At 45.4% G+C, this 17447-nt stretch overlaps 1 protein-coding gene across 1 annotated transcript in view; it reads left to right on the top strand.

Annotated features, from left to right (window-relative positions):
• Window positions 1-17447, top strand: part of Dpp6 (dipeptidyl peptidase like 6) — a 640714-nt gene that overhangs the window by 503570 nt on the left and 119697 nt on the right. The window lies entirely within an intron of this gene.

Raw genomic sequence — 17447 nt, 5'->3', positions numbered from 1 at the left:
CTTCACAGACATGCCACAGGCCGACACAATCCAAACAGTTTCTCTTTGAGACTCTTCTATAGTGACACTAGAGTGTGTTTAACTGACAAAGCAGACCATCGCAGTACAGTCAGCCCCAGTCAGCAGATCATGCAAGGTTCCTAGTCAAACTAGAGCTGGAGCTAACTTTTGACCTGGTCCAAATCCACCCTGCTGTGAAATTTAGTAAGACATGTATCTATGACCAGTAGTAAGCTTTTTTGTCAGCCTCCTGCTCACAAATAATTACAAAAAGATCTATTAATAATTTTGAAAGCTTGGCCTTAGCTTAGGCTTTTTCCCAACTAACTCTTTTAACTTAATCTATTTCGATTAATGTACATTCTACTCGGTGGCTCTGTTACCTCTGCTCTGTATTGTATGTCTGACCTCTTCAGGGTCTCCCTGGAGTCTCCTCCAGGCCTAAATTCTTCTTCCCTCTCTGGTCCTCTCTTTCCCCAGAAGTCCTGCCTATCTTTCCTGCCTAGCTATTGGCTATTTAGTTCTTTATTAAACCAATCAGAAGGCACCTAAGGCAGAGATACATCTTTATAGTGTAAACAAATACCCTGCAAAACCAGACCATAGGAGTGTCCCCTGTCTCTACCTCCCCTGCAGTGCCATCCATCAGCCAGCTACTTGCTCATACTTTCCGTTGAAAAGGAGTATAGTCTTCCCAGCCCCCAGGGCTTAAAGGTTTACATTTCGTCTCTATAGGTTCTGGAATGCAACTGGATGTGGATATCAACTCCATTGGCCTGGATATTATTGGGCAACAGCAAAAGGGCAGCAGGTGTGAGGTGATGGGGGCCATTAGAAGTGGGAATGTCATCTGTTTCTAGAAGGTGTCTGCATGCCCAGGTTAGAGCCACCTTCTAAAATAATGTTCTGTGGCTCTGTCACACACAGAGAATATGAGAAATGTGTCTGGAGATAATTCCATCGCAGGCTTGGGATAACAGCATATCTACTTATCCAGTTCCCATGGCTGAGGCCAGGGTCATCATAGGTACTTGATAAATTATCATGTGTCTCTTTTTCCCTTGTAAAAATACTATGGAGATGAGAAATAAAACTATATCTCTTTCTTTCTCTCATATGTATATGAGAGACACTGACAGACCCACAATACATAATTACTATTAATATTTTTGCTGTTTCTTTTTCCCATCTCCAGAACTGCATGTACTTTCTGAAGTTATAATTAATTTGATAACACAACCATTTTGCCCACTATGACAAAATCACCTCTTTAGACAATCAAAAGCCTGTTGTAAACAGAATTTTAATAGTTACATAATGTTTCAGGAAATAGATTGTGAAAATTTAACCAGCTGTTTTCCTGTTGATAGCTTGGTTATTCATAGTATCCCATATTATCAGTCACATCACAGAAAACCTCTGCACCCCAAATGCTCCTGAAGTGGAATTATCTAGTCAAAAAAAATATCAACAATTTTTTAAATCTCATGATTCCTACTTGCAAATTGTGTTCTGAACATCTCATCACCCATTCTGATTGCAGCCTCACAGATCAGGTGAGCGTGCATTCGCAGACAGATTATGTTAATTTGTGATTTTAAAAAATCCTTTGCCAATATAATTCAATTCTGCCCTACTTAAATCAGCTATGTTTAGTTATAGTCCATGGTTAATTAAATGTGCATGCATTTAATAGTAAATGGGTTATTTTCTATAAATTAATCCAGTTGATACCTTTCTTTCGAGTTGTCTGGTTTAGCCTCAGGTCCATCCTTCCTTCAGTGGCTAACAAAAGAAAGGAGAAAGATCATGTATGTTGGAGGCTGTGTTCAGCACCTTTGAGAACCTCACACCCAGCCAAGTGATGGTTGGTTCTATCAACTTGATACAATGTAGGATCACCTGGAAACGGAGGCTCTTCCCAGAAAATGCCTGAGAGGGGTTTTCTGGGTTGGGTTAATTGTGGTGACCTACTCTGGATGTGGGTGAAATGCCCGCATCCTGGACTGAAGGAAAAGGAAGGAGGAGCTAAGCATGGGCATGCAGGCACTGAGTCATTGCCCTCTGCTCTTGACTGCAGATGTGAAGCGACTAGATGCTTCAAGGTCCTGCCTGGACTTTCCTGCAGTGCTGAACTCTAACCTAGAACTGTGTGTTTTAAAATAAGCCATCTCTCCCTAAGTGGCTTGTGCCGGGGTGTTTTGTGTCAGCAACAGGAAACAAACTAGGTCAACCTCTTGCCAGCATGTAGCTCCAAACTCTTCTGAGTATTTGTATCTGAGATGGGGATATCTGGGGTGGTCAGTCATCCCTAGACTCCGCCCTGGAGAGGCAGTGATGGTCAGGGCTGTGCTCAGGAGAGGCAGAGCCAGAGGAAACAGGAATTACAGGATGTCTGACTGTCTGTGACTGGGAGGAGTCCTGCAGGTAGACAGGGGCGTTGGTGCTTGTCTCTTCATACTGAATGGAGTGTGAGTCAGGCGTTGGGGAACTTGGAAGGAGAGGGATGCAACAGATGATGGGTTTTCCTGGGATATAAAGGAGAGGCCGCAGCATACGCTCAAACCAGTAACTACCTCCTTCATATGTCCAGTGCCACCAATCCACATGCTGCTGTCAACATTCAGATTCACTTGTCTAATGTCACCATTCCACCCCACATGCCCAGTGTCACCCCACATACCCAATGCCACCATTCCATCCCATAAGCCTCGTGTCAACATTCCAACTCACATCTCTAGCAACAATTTCACACCACACTCCCAATGTTACTATTCTGTGTCACATGCCTGATGTCATCACTGTGCATGACATGCCAGTACAATCCAGCCTATCCAACCAGGGACACTTGAGGGAAGTATCCCTGGTAGCATTTCCATTTTGCTAAAATTGAGTGAGTATTCATATTTGGACAGCATACTAAAATATCCCAGAAATGCTCCAAGAAAAATTGATTTTTCTATCATCTTAGGATGATACTGAGAATTCATTCATTTCTTTGGAGTCAGAGGATGGCTCTTGGCAGTCAATGAGGCTTGAGTTTAGTTGCAATTCAGAAAGACTTTTGAGTATATCTCAGATTGCTTTCCAGAAGTCAATAAATCCATCAGTTTTCTCCAAGCTCACGGGATTCTGAGGTCATGGTGTCTCTCTGCACAGGCCCATTCCCCCTGCAACTTCAGCACTAGTCTGTGCCTAGAGCAGATGCTGTCTGTAATCACTGTTTATTATAGACTTCCGGCTGACAGAGGCAAGGGGATGGGTGTGGAACTCTCAGGATCATCGTGCTCACATTGTCCATTTTACTGGGTTTCTGGTGGATGTGGGAAGGTCCTAAGAATGACCCACTGATCCTGAGTGGCACAAGATGCTTTTCTGATTGGTCTGTTTACTCTCAGTGTGGCAGTGAGCCACAGTTTAATGTTGCTGAACCACATTTATCTTCTTCAAAGTGAGAATAATGTGGTCCTTCCGCAGTGTTGGGACAAGGGAAGCACAGAGCTTGGCTGTGGACTCAGCTCAGGTGCAAATCCTAGCTCCTCATCTTTCCAGGCATGCCACTGCTAGGCTATGCTGTTGGCCCTACAGTGGGAGGGGGCAACTCATGGTAATATGACATCATAGGATTGTATACATGAAATGCTAAAATGCTCAGAGCTTTGTTTGGACAACAGTAAATGCCAAATGAGTGCAAAATACATTTGTCTCAAAATCCCTCAGTGCACAGCAAATGTGTGTAGAAATGGCAGTTGTTATTTGGGGCTCACTGACCTGTGCTTCCGTCATGATAAAGCAAATAGCAGAACGGCATAAGCTCTATTGCAGGAGTGTTCAGATGCACAAGGCAGGTCTCCACTGTCTCAGGGACCTCCATCTTCATGGGAAGAAGGTGGAAGAGGGCCTAAGGTCTGGCATTTGGATGGAGAATAGAGACAGGTCTCCTCAGAGCTGGTGACTGACTGGCAGTCAGATGGTAAGATATGACTCTAGATCTAGAGCTCTTGAGCAGAAAGGCCTAAAAGAGATGAGCTTCAGGGTACACTGTCTCCTAAGCCTTGCCTGAGCTTACCCGTGCTCCTTGAATGCCATGTGTGGAATGTGTTCTGCTTCTCTGGGTGAACTATCAGTGAGATCATTTGCATAGACATCGAAGAATTCTAACCCCATAGAGGAGAAGTGCATGGTTTCCCCAGGGCAGGCAAGTGCCAAACCCCAGCATATACTTGTGCAGGTGCTGAGAGCCCTCTCAAGGCTCAGCTACGATGTGCCTATGTAGCCCTCACTGTACCATCAACACCTTGCTGGTTGCTTTGTCTCACCACACATGTGGAGTGGGCTCTGTCAACTGTGTGCTAGTGTGTCCCTTGCGAGGCCATCCTCTTTGATCCCCTTGAAACTGTGCACCCAAGAGGCAGACATAGCTTGGCCTTCTCCCCTTTTTGGCTTTGAGTGTTTCCCATAGTCTGGGCTTTGCCATCCTTCTTGTTGGGTCCTTGTGATCAGTATATAGGCTAAAGTACCATCTAGTGACACTGGGGTGGCAGGATGTGGAGGAGCTGCTGATGTGGCCCATAATTTAACACAATCAATGGCTTTGCCTGCTAGACATTCACTTTTCTGTTGCTGCCTAAGTAGATTTGTCTTCATCTCTGCAGCTGCCCACTGTGAAAGGTGTATGGATCACCACATGGCAACAGAGTCTCCCTCAGTAGCCAAAACAATAAAACCTTAAGTTCTCCTGTGGCAAACACAGACGTGCCATCTCCATAAATCACACTATCAGTACCATTCCAGTGCCCAGGAGAGATGATGGTAGTATGCAGACAACTTCCCACTCAAAGCCACAATGCAGAGACAAAGGACTTTAAAAGAAATGGCTAGCCCTACCTACCAGTAAATCTTAGCATATGTCTACAGGGCCATGCCCCAGGTACATGCCACAGTCATTTTGCTGGTGGATAAACTCACTGGCCCAGCAACTGTAACTGAGCTGAGGATTCCAGCAATGTAGCTACCCTCAGTGCAGGCCAAATGGGTGCCTTCCTGCATGAGCAGTGCAGAAAGATTCCTGTGAGTACTCCCTATGTAAGTTTTTCATGGCTCCCAGCACTCTAGCAGGGCACTGTACATCTCTAGATACCTTGGCACTGGATCATACAGAGGAAGATGTCTGCCCATGGGAGAATGCCAATCCTTCTGGGGGGGGAATTATTTGATGCTACTGCTTTCCTGGTGACACACAATACCAGGCACTAAAGCTGTGACAAACTCCAGAGGTCTGAAGAACATGGAGCTGAGCCTGGGATGCCAGCCCTGAGAGGGATGGATAGCTGTCAGGTGCCGCCATGGACGGTGCAGTCTCAGGTGTGGATGCAGTGCTGGCTAATGACAAAGAGGGACTGGTGAATAGTTATAGATACCAATGCCACTTTCACAAATAGCCCAGCTTTGTTTGAGGCTGAAGAGCTAGCATGCACAGGAATAATTCTGACTCCTCAGGACCACATCTGGAGATGGTAACCATCTTCTATGTCCACCCAGAGGGCCACATTTGGTGTGTCTAAAGTGACCTTGTGATTTCCACACATGACCTGCCTCTGGTGACTTATGGTGGGCTCTCTTAGACTCCTCACTGACTACCATGACCCTACCCCTGTCTAGAGCAGCATCAAGTTGTAGGGGGTCTACCTGCTGAACTACTTGCTGAACTACCTGCCTCACAGCATGCTCATGGCCATGGTCATCCCTCATCTGAGCCCTCTACCAATCTCCCTTATCCACTCAGCTCTTCTATATAAAGTGTATGATGGAGAAAGCAGCTCTCATTCCTTCCTTTAGAATAGTTAACCACTGTAAGAGCATGGCCAGCCCTTCAGGGGTCCCCCACTGTTCTCACACAAAGAAACATGATGACTAGGGTGTGGTGATATTTTGTTTATGAAATAGCAAATGAAGCTTGCCTGAAGATCAGAGGGTAAAGCTAGCCACACTAGCTAGCCATAGAGGCCAGACAGTGGTGGTACACACCTTTAATCCCAGCTCTCAGGAGTCAGAGGGAGCCAGACCTCTGTTAATCAAGGCCACCCTGAGCTACTTGGGATCACTCACCTTTAACTCCAGCACTAAGGAGGTGGAGACAGGAAAGATATGGCTGGCAGAGAGAGGAATATAAGGTGCAAGAAGACAAGAGAGAGGAGTCTGAGGTTTGGCGAAGGGCAGTGCAGTCTGAAGATGCAATCTGAGGACAGGGCTGCCCCTTTGATCTGAGCATTGGTAGAGGTGAGAACTCTTTAGTGGCTGGCCACTTTGCTTTTCTGATCTTCGGCTTTAACCGCAATACTGTCTCTGAGTTTTTATTATTAAGAACAATTAGAATCCATGCTACATTAGAATGTCTCCTGGAATGCTCATCTCCTAGCCACACCCTGTTCACCTTCTGATCTCAGCTCAGGTGTGACTGTCCAAATAGGCATGCCAAGCCTTCAAATGAAGTGGACAGCATGTCTTCTTACCTATCCTTAAGCCACTTAGAGGCTCCTCCCAGTAGTTGGCCAACACCTGCTAAACCTTGGGAAGTCTGTCCAGGCCATCCTATGGTCAGAACCCACTGTGAGGAAGGGAGTTTATAAACCACATAGGTTTGTGAAGTTGTGGTACATATTGCTACCATGGCTGGGACCACCTGTCTCCCCCTGGAAGCATTAGGAGTGTTACATATATGTACGTAGTTATGAAGTTCCCTCACTCCTATGTCAAACCAAGCATTCCTACCACCAACATTATATGCAGTTTTGAGGGGGTTTCCCTCTTAGTTTTGAAAAGTAATAAATTACAATTCTCTGTGTAAAATGTGAATTGATCAGGTACGGAGCATCCTTGGATTTTAATCAGTGTATAACTTGGAAAATATTTAGCCTTCTCTGTTGAGAACCATGCTGGTGGGCAGATCTCCTCCATGGCTTCGGAACTCTCTGTCTTGCTTCTGGAAGGCACCGGGGAAGGGCGGTAGCCAGTACTCTCTGGAAAGATTCACAGCCACACTATCTTAAACCCTCCTCTGAGCTCTGCCTTTTGGGGTTAAATCCTGTCTTAGCTCACTGGAACAGAGATTTGAGGGGATATGTTACTCTGAATTTTGTACAAAAGGGCAGAGGAGGACGTGTTAGAGCAGGAGAAAGACAAGGGCTGTGATGATAATGGTGTCATCGTTGGGAGGATGAGCTGGGCCTATGATACAGATTATGCAAATAACATGTTACCTTTAAGTGTATTCATAAGGCTTTGTCCTGCAGTTTATCACTTTTTCTCCTTAGAGGCTCAGCAGGTGTAATCATCCATGTTTTATGGAGGGGGAAATCAAATGGCAGAGCAATTAAGTGGGGCTTTGCCATATCCTGAAGCTGCCTGGGCAGGATCTCAAAGAAAGAACCAAGTATGCTGGAGCTCAGGCTGACAGAGTAATGGGAGAATGTGAAATAAACTGGTCATTATTCAAATATGAAGCAATAAAATACCAAAGAATAGCATGTATGCTATGAGCTAATAACATTATTATCGATTTGGAGACGAGACTGGGAATTTGAGTCATTGAAAAAAGTGTCTAGCTCCTCAACCATAGCACGTGGCCTAAGAGGTATTCTTGAGGCCTAAGAGGTATTCTTGAGGCTGACACTATTAATATAGAATTGGTTAAGACTTGCCAAGTCTTTGATGGGGGATGTCCTTTTGTATGCTATAAATATATGTTTCCCTTATTGGTTGATGAATAAAGCTGTTTCAGCCAATGGACAGGCAGGATGTAGCCAGGCAGGAAGTACAAGTGGGACCACCAGACTAGGAGAAGGCTGGAAAGAGGGAGCCACCAGGATGCCATGCAACCACCAAAGGAGTAACATACCAGGGCATCATGGGTAAGTCACAGCCTCATGGCAATGCATAGTTTAATAGAAATGCATTAATAATTAAGAGAACTAGCCAATAAGAAGCCTGAGCCATCAGCCATATGGTTTATAATTGACATAAGCCTCAGAGTGTTTATTTGGGACTATACAGCTGCAGGACTTGACAGGACAGAAACTCTATCTTCAGTCTTCAAAGCTGTCTAGACCAAGAATACTGACTGTCCCCTCCAAAATGACAGATTGACAATAGAAGGCCACTGTGCCTCCTTGAACAGTAAAATGGTTGAAGTACAGGAAAAAGAAATAATGTTTATATTATCTGTAATATCATTCAGTCGGTTCATGAATGATTTCTAGTCATTTGGGGCAGCTTCCATGAGAAGCACGTGTGAATATGTGCATGTAAATCTGTATGTCATCACCTCCTGCATTCTCAGGCCACTGAGCCTGCTGCTTTCCTGAGAAAGCATGCAGGCCACGTGTGAAAAGCTGTGGGTCCTCCACACTACTGAGCTTGCCAGATTGGGGGAAGTGGCTGTCAAGTAGCAATTACACTTTACTTCCAGAAATCTCTCTCTATTGTAATGTTATTTTACTTTTGTATTTACGTGTGGTGTGTGTGCCTGCACGCACGCATGCATGCGCCTGGTGTGTGTGTGTGTGTGTGCCTGTGAACAAACATGTGAGTGCTATGGCAGGCATGTGGAGGTCAGAAGACAATCTGTGGGAGTCAGTTCTCTCCTCCCAACATGTGTATTCCAGGAATTGAATTCAGATTGTTAGGCTTGGCAGCAAGTGTCTTTGCCCACTGAGCCATTTCTTTGGTCTTATTTATGATAATTTTAACTGGTATGTAATAAGTGTACTTATATGGAGTGCATACACATATGTGCAATAAGTGGTAATCTAGCCAGGGCAATTATCATGTCTGTCTTTGTGTTGAGACTATTCCACATCATCTCTTTGGGTGTTTTGAGGTAGACTGCAAATCACCACACAACAGAACACCAGCCGCAACCTTTCTACCTCAAAGTGAGCTTGTATATAGTTGAACATGTCCATCCCTCCCTGACTGGTCTTTCTTTATCTTATTAATGCAAGAGAAATCTCCTTGTAGGATCTGCTGGCTTGCTTCCCCATGCACTCTGCCAGCCTGAACTCTGTGGGAGAGAATGCTGCATTCATAGTGGTAGTCAGCATTATTTTTGTTCTGACTTTGATAAGTTGAAAATCAAAATAGTCACCATGTGGTACAATTTCTTTCCATCATCACAAACATACTGTGCTTTTAACCCTCTGCGCAATTCTTTGATCTGCTTATTCATGCCCTTTAACCATACATTTATAGCAAAATGAGCATGGCTTGTGATTTCCATTTATTGAAATTTGTCTCAGGAAGACAAGTCACTGACAGTGATTATGTGTGTGTGTGTGTGTGTGTGTGTGTGTGTGTGTGTGTGTGTGCAACAGTATTACTGTTGCAGTAAAAAACAGAATATTCATCAAAAAAGGAATAATTAATATACTGCACGGGGGCTGGAGAGGTAGGTCAGCTATAAAGAGCATGTCCTGAAGGGGACCCAAGTTTAGATCTGTGCTGGCTAGTTCGATGTCAACTTGACACAAGCTAGAGTCACTGGAAAGGAGGGAGTGTAAATTGAGAAAATGCCTCTACAAAACTGGGCTATAGGCAAGCCTGTAGGGTATTTTCTTAGTGATTGGCATGGGAGGGCCCAGCCCATTGTAGGTGGTACCACCCCTGGGCAGGTGAATTTGGTTTCTATAAGAAAGCAGGCTGAGCAAGACATGAAGAGCAAGCCAGTAAGTACTGTTCCTCTGTGGCCTCTGCCATAGTTCCACCTTCAGGTTCCTGCCCTTTTACTTTGATAATGGACTATGGCCAGTGAAAAGATGAGCAAAATAACCCTTTCTTCTCCAAGTTGAGTTTGGTCAGGGTGTTTCATCACAGTAATAAAAACCCTCACTATGACAGGTTCCATGTCAGGCAGCTTACCACCACCTGTAACTTCAGCACCTGATCTGACCCCCCCCCATTCCTCTTCCAAGACAAGAGAACCCTTGTGAGTGTAAATATGGCCCTGTCTTCCTTGGAAACTAGAGGGTTAGAATCTAGATAGTTACAAATTAACATAATGGAGACCTCCCCAGACTCATACCCAGTGAGGATAGTCCCTGCAATCAGAGTCTGTGTTCATAGGGGCTTCCAACATCTACAGCTGCCACCAGCACCCACCATTCCTCTAATCCAGATGTACTTTTCACATACCATGCTGTCTACCAGGAGACTTGATAGTCTCCCTTTGCAAGGTTTCCAGACAACAGGGACAGAAAGTTAGCTGGAGGAGAACAAAGCGATTTTCCATCTCTGACCCATCATTGGTGTTCTGACTTGCCCTTCCATGGAATGTTACTGAAACTGCCCTGGGACTAGGAAGGGGCCTTTATAGTTTGAACAGAGGCCAGAGCCATCAAGAGATGACCAGCTGACCAGCACTCCCCAGGTGTGGCTGGAGCCATCTTTGCTCAGCTTCTCTCAGCCACCCACAGAGGACATACCACCTTCACTATTTTATTTGTGTGTGATGTTCCAACAACAGGAGTCAGCCATGAAGTGCTTCCTGCAGTGACCCCACCCCACACCCAGATTCCGCCACCCTGAGAAACACATAGCCTACTTATGATCATCACCTGACCAAGGCTGGTGATTTTCCACAATTATCCACCAGTCTGTTTCACACAAACAGATGTATCAAAGCCAAGTCCACCTGCCACACTAGTCCAAAGACAGCTGTGAATACAGCCCAACAGAAAATCATAAACTTAATTAGAACACGAGGTTTGCTTTTTATTCCATTTTTGGCGGTTTTTTTTACCTGATTACAGATAGTTCTTAATCATAAGCCTTTAGATGGCAGTGTACCATAGTATCTACAGATCCCCTGCACAGTTTCGTATGTCATAGCATGACATCAGCTGAGGAAATGTCAGTGAAGTCATGTTTGATGGAATATGTCAAAGAGAAAGATCAGAATGGACCAGGAGAGGCGGCTGGAATCTTTGCCCCCACCTGGAGGTGACTGTGAGCCCCAGAAAGGTGTGCAAAATAGAGACTGAGGGTTATCTTAGGAATGTGATCACTGGGGCTTTTACTCACCATAGGGGAGACTCCACTTCCATCTTTGGTGAGAGATGTTGGATTCACTGCAACTATTCCATTTCCCATCCATGACTTCAGTCATACTGGCCATAGAATAACTAATCAATTTTCTACAGGTATTTTCTGCTTGTAAATGTTCTTGGGAGTTTAAAATTCAATATAGTCACAGAAGGAAGAATCTATTAGAGAAAACTCTTCTAAGTCCTCTTCTGCACTGAAGGAGACCAGATGAAATAAGTGGCATGCCAGAGTCAGGCAAGCTGGAGACCATGATCCAGTTTCTACTTCAAGTCCAGTGTTTTTTCTGTCATCACCCCACCCATTGCTGTACCACCATCCTTTTGTTAAACACCAAGCTATTCAATATGGTTCCCTTGGCCTTGATTTTGCAAGACTAAAAGCTAATTGCACCTAATTACAGTAATTATCTCATCCCTGGTTCCTCATGTAATTAGCCACCTCTTTAGCTGTGTGTCTCTTTCATCTGTATGATAACCAGCCTCAGAGCATATGACTACACTTTCCCTATAGGGTTTTGGGAGTTGGTTTTATAAATAGTAATGGTGTCCATTTTCATATACACATTAGTTATAATCCAGGTGATTCAGATTATTATTCAGGTTAATACTGGTAGAGCTTTCTTCCATGAAAAGATGAATAATAATGTCTTTTTCAGTGTTCTATTACTGTGAAGAGATGCATGACCACAGCAACTCTTATAAAAGAAGGCATTTAATAGGGGCTTGCTTACATGCAGAGGTTTAGTCCATTATCATCACGGTGGGAAGCATGCAGGCATGCAGACAAACTTGGTGCTGGAGAGGTAGCTGAGAGTTCTAAATCCAGATAGGCAGGACGCAGGCAAAGAGAGAGCCACTGGGCTTGGCTTGCGTTTGTAAAGCCCCAAAACTCACCATCAGCAACACATTCCTTCAATAAGGCCACACCTCCTAATCCCTGTCAAGTAGTGCCACTACCTAATGATCAAGCATTTAAGTCTATGAGCCTACGGGGGCCATTCCTATTCAAACCACAAACAGCCACACAGGAAAGACAGCTTTGGGAGCTCAGTCCCTTTCTGACTGTCACTGAGTGTCTCTGGTTGTTTTCCAGTTCCTGGTGTCTTCTTCAAGAAATTGAGAAACACACACACACACGTAAAGCAGCAGTTAGCTTTATTAAGAATAAAACACAAGTAAAAACTGTAGATGCTTTGCCAAGAAAGGCAGTGACCCACCTGAGTGTGAAGTGCTTGAGGGCCTCCATCATTATTTTAGGCTTTTTGCATTGGGCCTTACAGAAAGAGGAGCTAGTTGCTAGGGGTGTGGATTGGGTGGTTCTCTGTTTTGATGGACAGATGGCTTTGATAAGCTTTTCTCTACTCACATGCCCTTTCCCATAATACATCTGATTGCCATCATATGCATACCCATTTGTGCATAGGCATGAGATGGTAATAGGTTATTCTCCCTAAAAGTTCACTCAGAGGACACACCTTGTCATGTTGCACATGTACCCAAAATCAATCTCTGCTGTATCAGACCCCTGTCTTCCAATTCCATTGTGGTGGTTTGAGTGAGAATAGCTACCACAGGCTCACGTTTGAATATTTATTCTGTTTATAGTGAAACTGTTTGGTGACGATTAGGAAGGTGTGGCCTTGTTGAAGGAGGTGTGTCACTGAGGATGGTCTTTGAGGTTTCAAAAGTCTAAAGCCATTCACAGTGTGCTCTCCACTTCCTGTTTGTAAATCAGGATGTAAATGCTCCAACACCATGGCTGCCTGTCTGCTGTCAATATAAGCTCCCTTCCTCCTATAAACTGTGTTGGCCATGCTGTTTATATAAACTGTAATTAAGACTGAAGTTGGTGCTAGGGGTGGGTACTAGTAGTTACTTTCCTTTTGCTGCAAAAGTAATCACAACCAAGGCAAATTGTAAAAGAAAGCATTTAGTTGGGCTTACAGTTTTACAGTGTTAGTGTCCATGATGACCGGATAAAAGCATGGTAGCAATAATATCTGAGAGCTCCCATCTTAACCTGCAAACAGGAGACAGAGAGGGAACACCAGGAATGGGTTTAGCCTTTTGAAATTTCAAAGTTCTCCCCCAGGGACACACCTCCTATAACAAGGTCACACCTCCTAATCCTCCCCAAATTGTTCCATCAACAGGAGACCACATATTCAAATATATATGTTATGGGGACCAGTCTCATTCAGACTCCACACTCACATATGTCTAGTAACATGTTTGAAGAATACTGATGTGGAGATCCAGCCATAGCAAACCTAACTCAGAAGAGAAAATTCTGCCCCTCCTTATGCAGTAAGACACAGCAGGGCCAAGAAGAGGGATGATAGCATTCAAGGGCAGCTTGCCTAAGGAAAAGTAAGTGGGAATACTTGGGTAGCAAGAGATAATCCTGTCCAGGAGGGACTTGAGGTGGAAAATAACTGAGGATAGGTAAGTGATGCCATGGAATCCCAAGCAAAGTGCTACAGACATTTTATTTTATCCTGTGGTTCCAAGATGACGAATGAAAGGAAATCATTTTATAAAGGGCTATCTGCTCAGCTGCTATGCCCCAACACCTGGAGTAAGTTCAATGTGATTTTCAGGAGGACCAACTGGGTACTCATCCATCTTCCTAACCTCACCACCAGAGTGCTTGCTAACGGGGTGTGGATGAGGTGTACTCATCCATCTTCCTAACCCTACCACTAGAGCACTAGCTAACGTGGTGTAGATAAAGAGGAACTGTGACAGGCTATGAGACAATTTGGGGCTGCAGTGTCCCCCTCAAATCGCAGCCTGCTGGGTGGGAGAACTGTAATATGGCTTCGGAGAGGACCTGCTTTTTTTCCTGATCTTCAAGACTTTCTTATATTCATGTCATTATCTGACATGTTGCTCCTCCAAATTCATAGTCACTGGCCCCAAGTACTTGAGATAATAGAGGTAAGAGTGTGACACAGAGAAGGATCTTCAGGTCATGATGGATAGGAAATGGAGAGAAGGGACAATGGGAATGGGACCAACATCCTGCCTTCCAGGCAATCACCACTGCTGGAATTTCCAGAACCTCCCTGGATTCATTCTGTTGCTTGTTGCCACGACAGATCTCCTTAAGGAAGGAAGAGATCTCTTTGTGTCACAGTTTGGAGGTAGTGTACATCATGGTTGGGAAGGCTGTCAGCAAGTGCATGAGGTGGCTGGTCACTGCATCTGCAGAGCGATGAGAGTTGTTGCTCAATGGACTGCTCTTTCATTTCGGGACCCCTCCTGAGAATGGTACTACCATAGTTAGGCTGGATCTTCTTGTCTCAGTTAACTGAAGCCACAAGCTCCCTCACAGGCATGCTCAGAGGTGTGTCTCCATGGTGATTCTAGACGATGTTAAGTTGACAGTTAGCATTAACCATCCCATGGTAGTACACACCACCTCTGCGGACCAAGTCTTTAACATGGGTGACTGTGGAGGAATACTTTATACCCAATCCACAGGGAAATGAAAAGAGGAGAAAAGGTAAAGTAGACCTGATAGAAATTGAAAGCATCCATCTTTTGTGTTCCCACTCACACAGTACCTTCCCATGGAGCCTCTGCTAATACCTTAGAGTGAGCGTGTAAGACAACAGGAACAGGAAGCTTACACTTACTGTACACAGCGTGCCGTTCTCAGTATGGTACATTCCTCTATTCACTCATCTTCACACCATTGCTAAGATCACCCTCTAGGAACTGCCCTTAAAGTCTTTCCTCCAGCCAAGAAATTTCCAGAACCTCCCAAAGTAGTGTCACAAGTGGAGACATCTACTAAAACCAAGTCCCACAGAAGCCAGCAACTGGCTTAAGGGTACATCACACCTATTGTACTTCCATAGGATGGAGTACCCTGAGACACGTGGAACTAGATTCTTTGTGTTGAAACTGCCACAGGCCCTGGTTCCCATGTCACCCATGTAGCATGTCAGGCCTGCAGGGAAGGAGCCAGCCACAGAAACAGACTTTAGTCATGGAGGACCTTCCCTACCAGATGATAAACTGTATTCTGAAGTGAACAGAAATGGATCCCAAGGGCGTGAGGAAAATGGTCCTTTGGCAAAGACTACTGTGGCTGGAACCTGTGAGGTGAGCCAAGGGTATATAGAAGGCTGCCTTCTGTGTTGGGTCAGGGAATATGAGTGATGTAGCAGGCCAAGGCTAAGAGGCTCATGTGGGCTAGGCAGGAGGATTGAGACATGTATGGCTAGGTCTTAATGTCAGCAGCCTCTTCTGGAACCTTGTCAGCCCCTGATTATATCCACTTAGAAGAGTAAGAGCCTGAACCCTCTGCCTTCTGTGTGCCCACTGGGTAAAGAATGAAAAGCCAGGCATGTATCCCAACACTGTTGGGCCAGAAGCCACAGCCCAGCATTCCATCCCTGTGCCCAGCACCACAGATGCCCAGGCAGCACAGGCAATATCTTACCCTCCCTACCTGACATCATCACCAGATGCAGGGCAGCAAACGTAAAGAATGCACAGTCGAGCGCTCCTTTCTGCAGCTTACTTCTGAAAGCCCAGGCAGAAAAGACCTTAATGCCCATCACTGCACAAAATACTAATTGGCTACAGCCTGGGTTGATTCAGAAAGCCGCTGCCAGCTGAGAGCATAAAAGGAACTCAAATTTAGGGTTCGTCTTCGGCAAAGCTGTAAGAACAGGTGCTTAAATTAAATTAGGATGTGTCCTTACTTCTGGAAGTTTTCCAGCTTGCTCCAGGTTGAAGTGAACACATTAGAAAGCAGGAAGCCTACACTGAAAACCAGTAACTAAAGAAGTTTCCAGAGCCACCATGCTGTATTTCAACATAAAACATTCATGGGCCTGGGGGTACGGGCCTGTCATCCCAGCTGCATAAGAAGCTGAGTCAGGAGGAGCCCAAGTTCAAGCTTAGCCTGGAGAGTTTAGTGAAACCCTCAAAATAAACAGTGCAATGAAAGCTGGGGAGGGGGGAGGGGTAGAACTCAGGCAAAGCACTCTGTCCAATTTCCAGTACTAAAAACAAAGGAAGTACAAAATAGTCGGTGTTTTTGCTTTTCTGTGTTAAGCAAAATACCTTCTCCAAATATTTTTTCTAGAATTTCTTAAAAACAAAAACAAACAAACAAAACTAGCTTTATTTCCTACTCCATTTTCTGTAAAGTTTGAAGCCTGGAAAAAATTGACTGGGGTTCTGCACATAGGCTAATGCAGTGTGACAGTTTGGGATCTGGGCTAGTCCCTGGGCCACTGCACATCAAAGTCACCAGGCTGTACCTCAAAATGCTACTCACTGGGTCCCACTCCAGAGACTCTGGCTGGACTGATGGTCTGAGCACTGGGAATTTTTTAAGCTTCCGAGTGTCATCTGTTAGGTGTTGCACTCTGAGAGCCACCATATGGAGCAACTCTGTCCCCTCCCCTAGAAAGCCAGTGATGTACCCAAGGTCATACTCTATTTTGTGCCACAATGCAACTCTACTAGTGGGTTGCCATCACCCTGAGGCCCAAGAGAATGGCCAAAATCCTTGCCCCTCCCGGTCAGCCTGGACCTCGGCTTACTCACGCCATGGCTGCTGCTTGCTAACCCACTGCACTGTCTCCCCTCTGTGTCCTCACATCTGTGGTGACTATGGTCACCCTACCAGACTCCCCCCTTTTCTCTGACCACACAGACACTGGGCCCACCCTCAGCAGGCCTGCATCTGAATATGTTGTCCCCTACCCAAACATCAGTCTGCGGCTCTCTGTGGCTGCCACTCTCCTCCTGCAGATCCTCAGAAACGGGCTCCCTGTCCCTTTTGCCTTGATCCTCTGCTCCCAAGACTCTTGTCCCCAAACTCCACCTGCCTTGCCATCTCCAGATCCAGTCTCTCTGTACTGTCATCCCACCCCTCCAGCTTCTCCATCCCTCCTGACTCCACATGTTCAGGTCTCAGCTGAAACCCCTTTTTAGGCATTTCAGCACATGCTGTAGCGTAGATGACCTTTGAGGACATTCTGCTCAGTGAACTAAACCAGCCACATTAGGACAGACCCTGCCTGGTATATGCGCAGCCTGGAATGAACAGTTCACAGACAGTTGAAGCGCAGCGCTGGGTGCCAGGGGATGTGGAGAGGTACCAGGGATTGTGCTTCGTAGGGCAGAGTGTCACTTGGAGATGGTGGAAACACTCTGTGGGAGGATGGTACAACGCTGTGAAAGTGCTTGTTGACAATGAACTGAGAATTTTTAAGCAATTGATACAACCGCTTCTCACTCCTTTTGTGAGGAAGCCTGGCCTGCCCTGGCCTGAGCCAGATAGCCCATGACTTCCCAGATTCCCCACATCTCCACTTCAGC

The sequence above is a fragment of the Phodopus roborovskii genome, unplaced genomic scaffold, assembly GCF_943737965.1.
Source record: "Phodopus roborovskii unplaced genomic scaffold, PHOROB, whole genome shotgun sequence".
Taxonomy (NCBI): domain Eukaryota; kingdom Metazoa; phylum Chordata; class Mammalia; order Rodentia; family Cricetidae; genus Phodopus; species Phodopus roborovskii.
The sequence above is the reverse complement of the archived record's forward strand: the minus strand, read 5'-3'. Positions and strand labels throughout refer to the sequence as shown.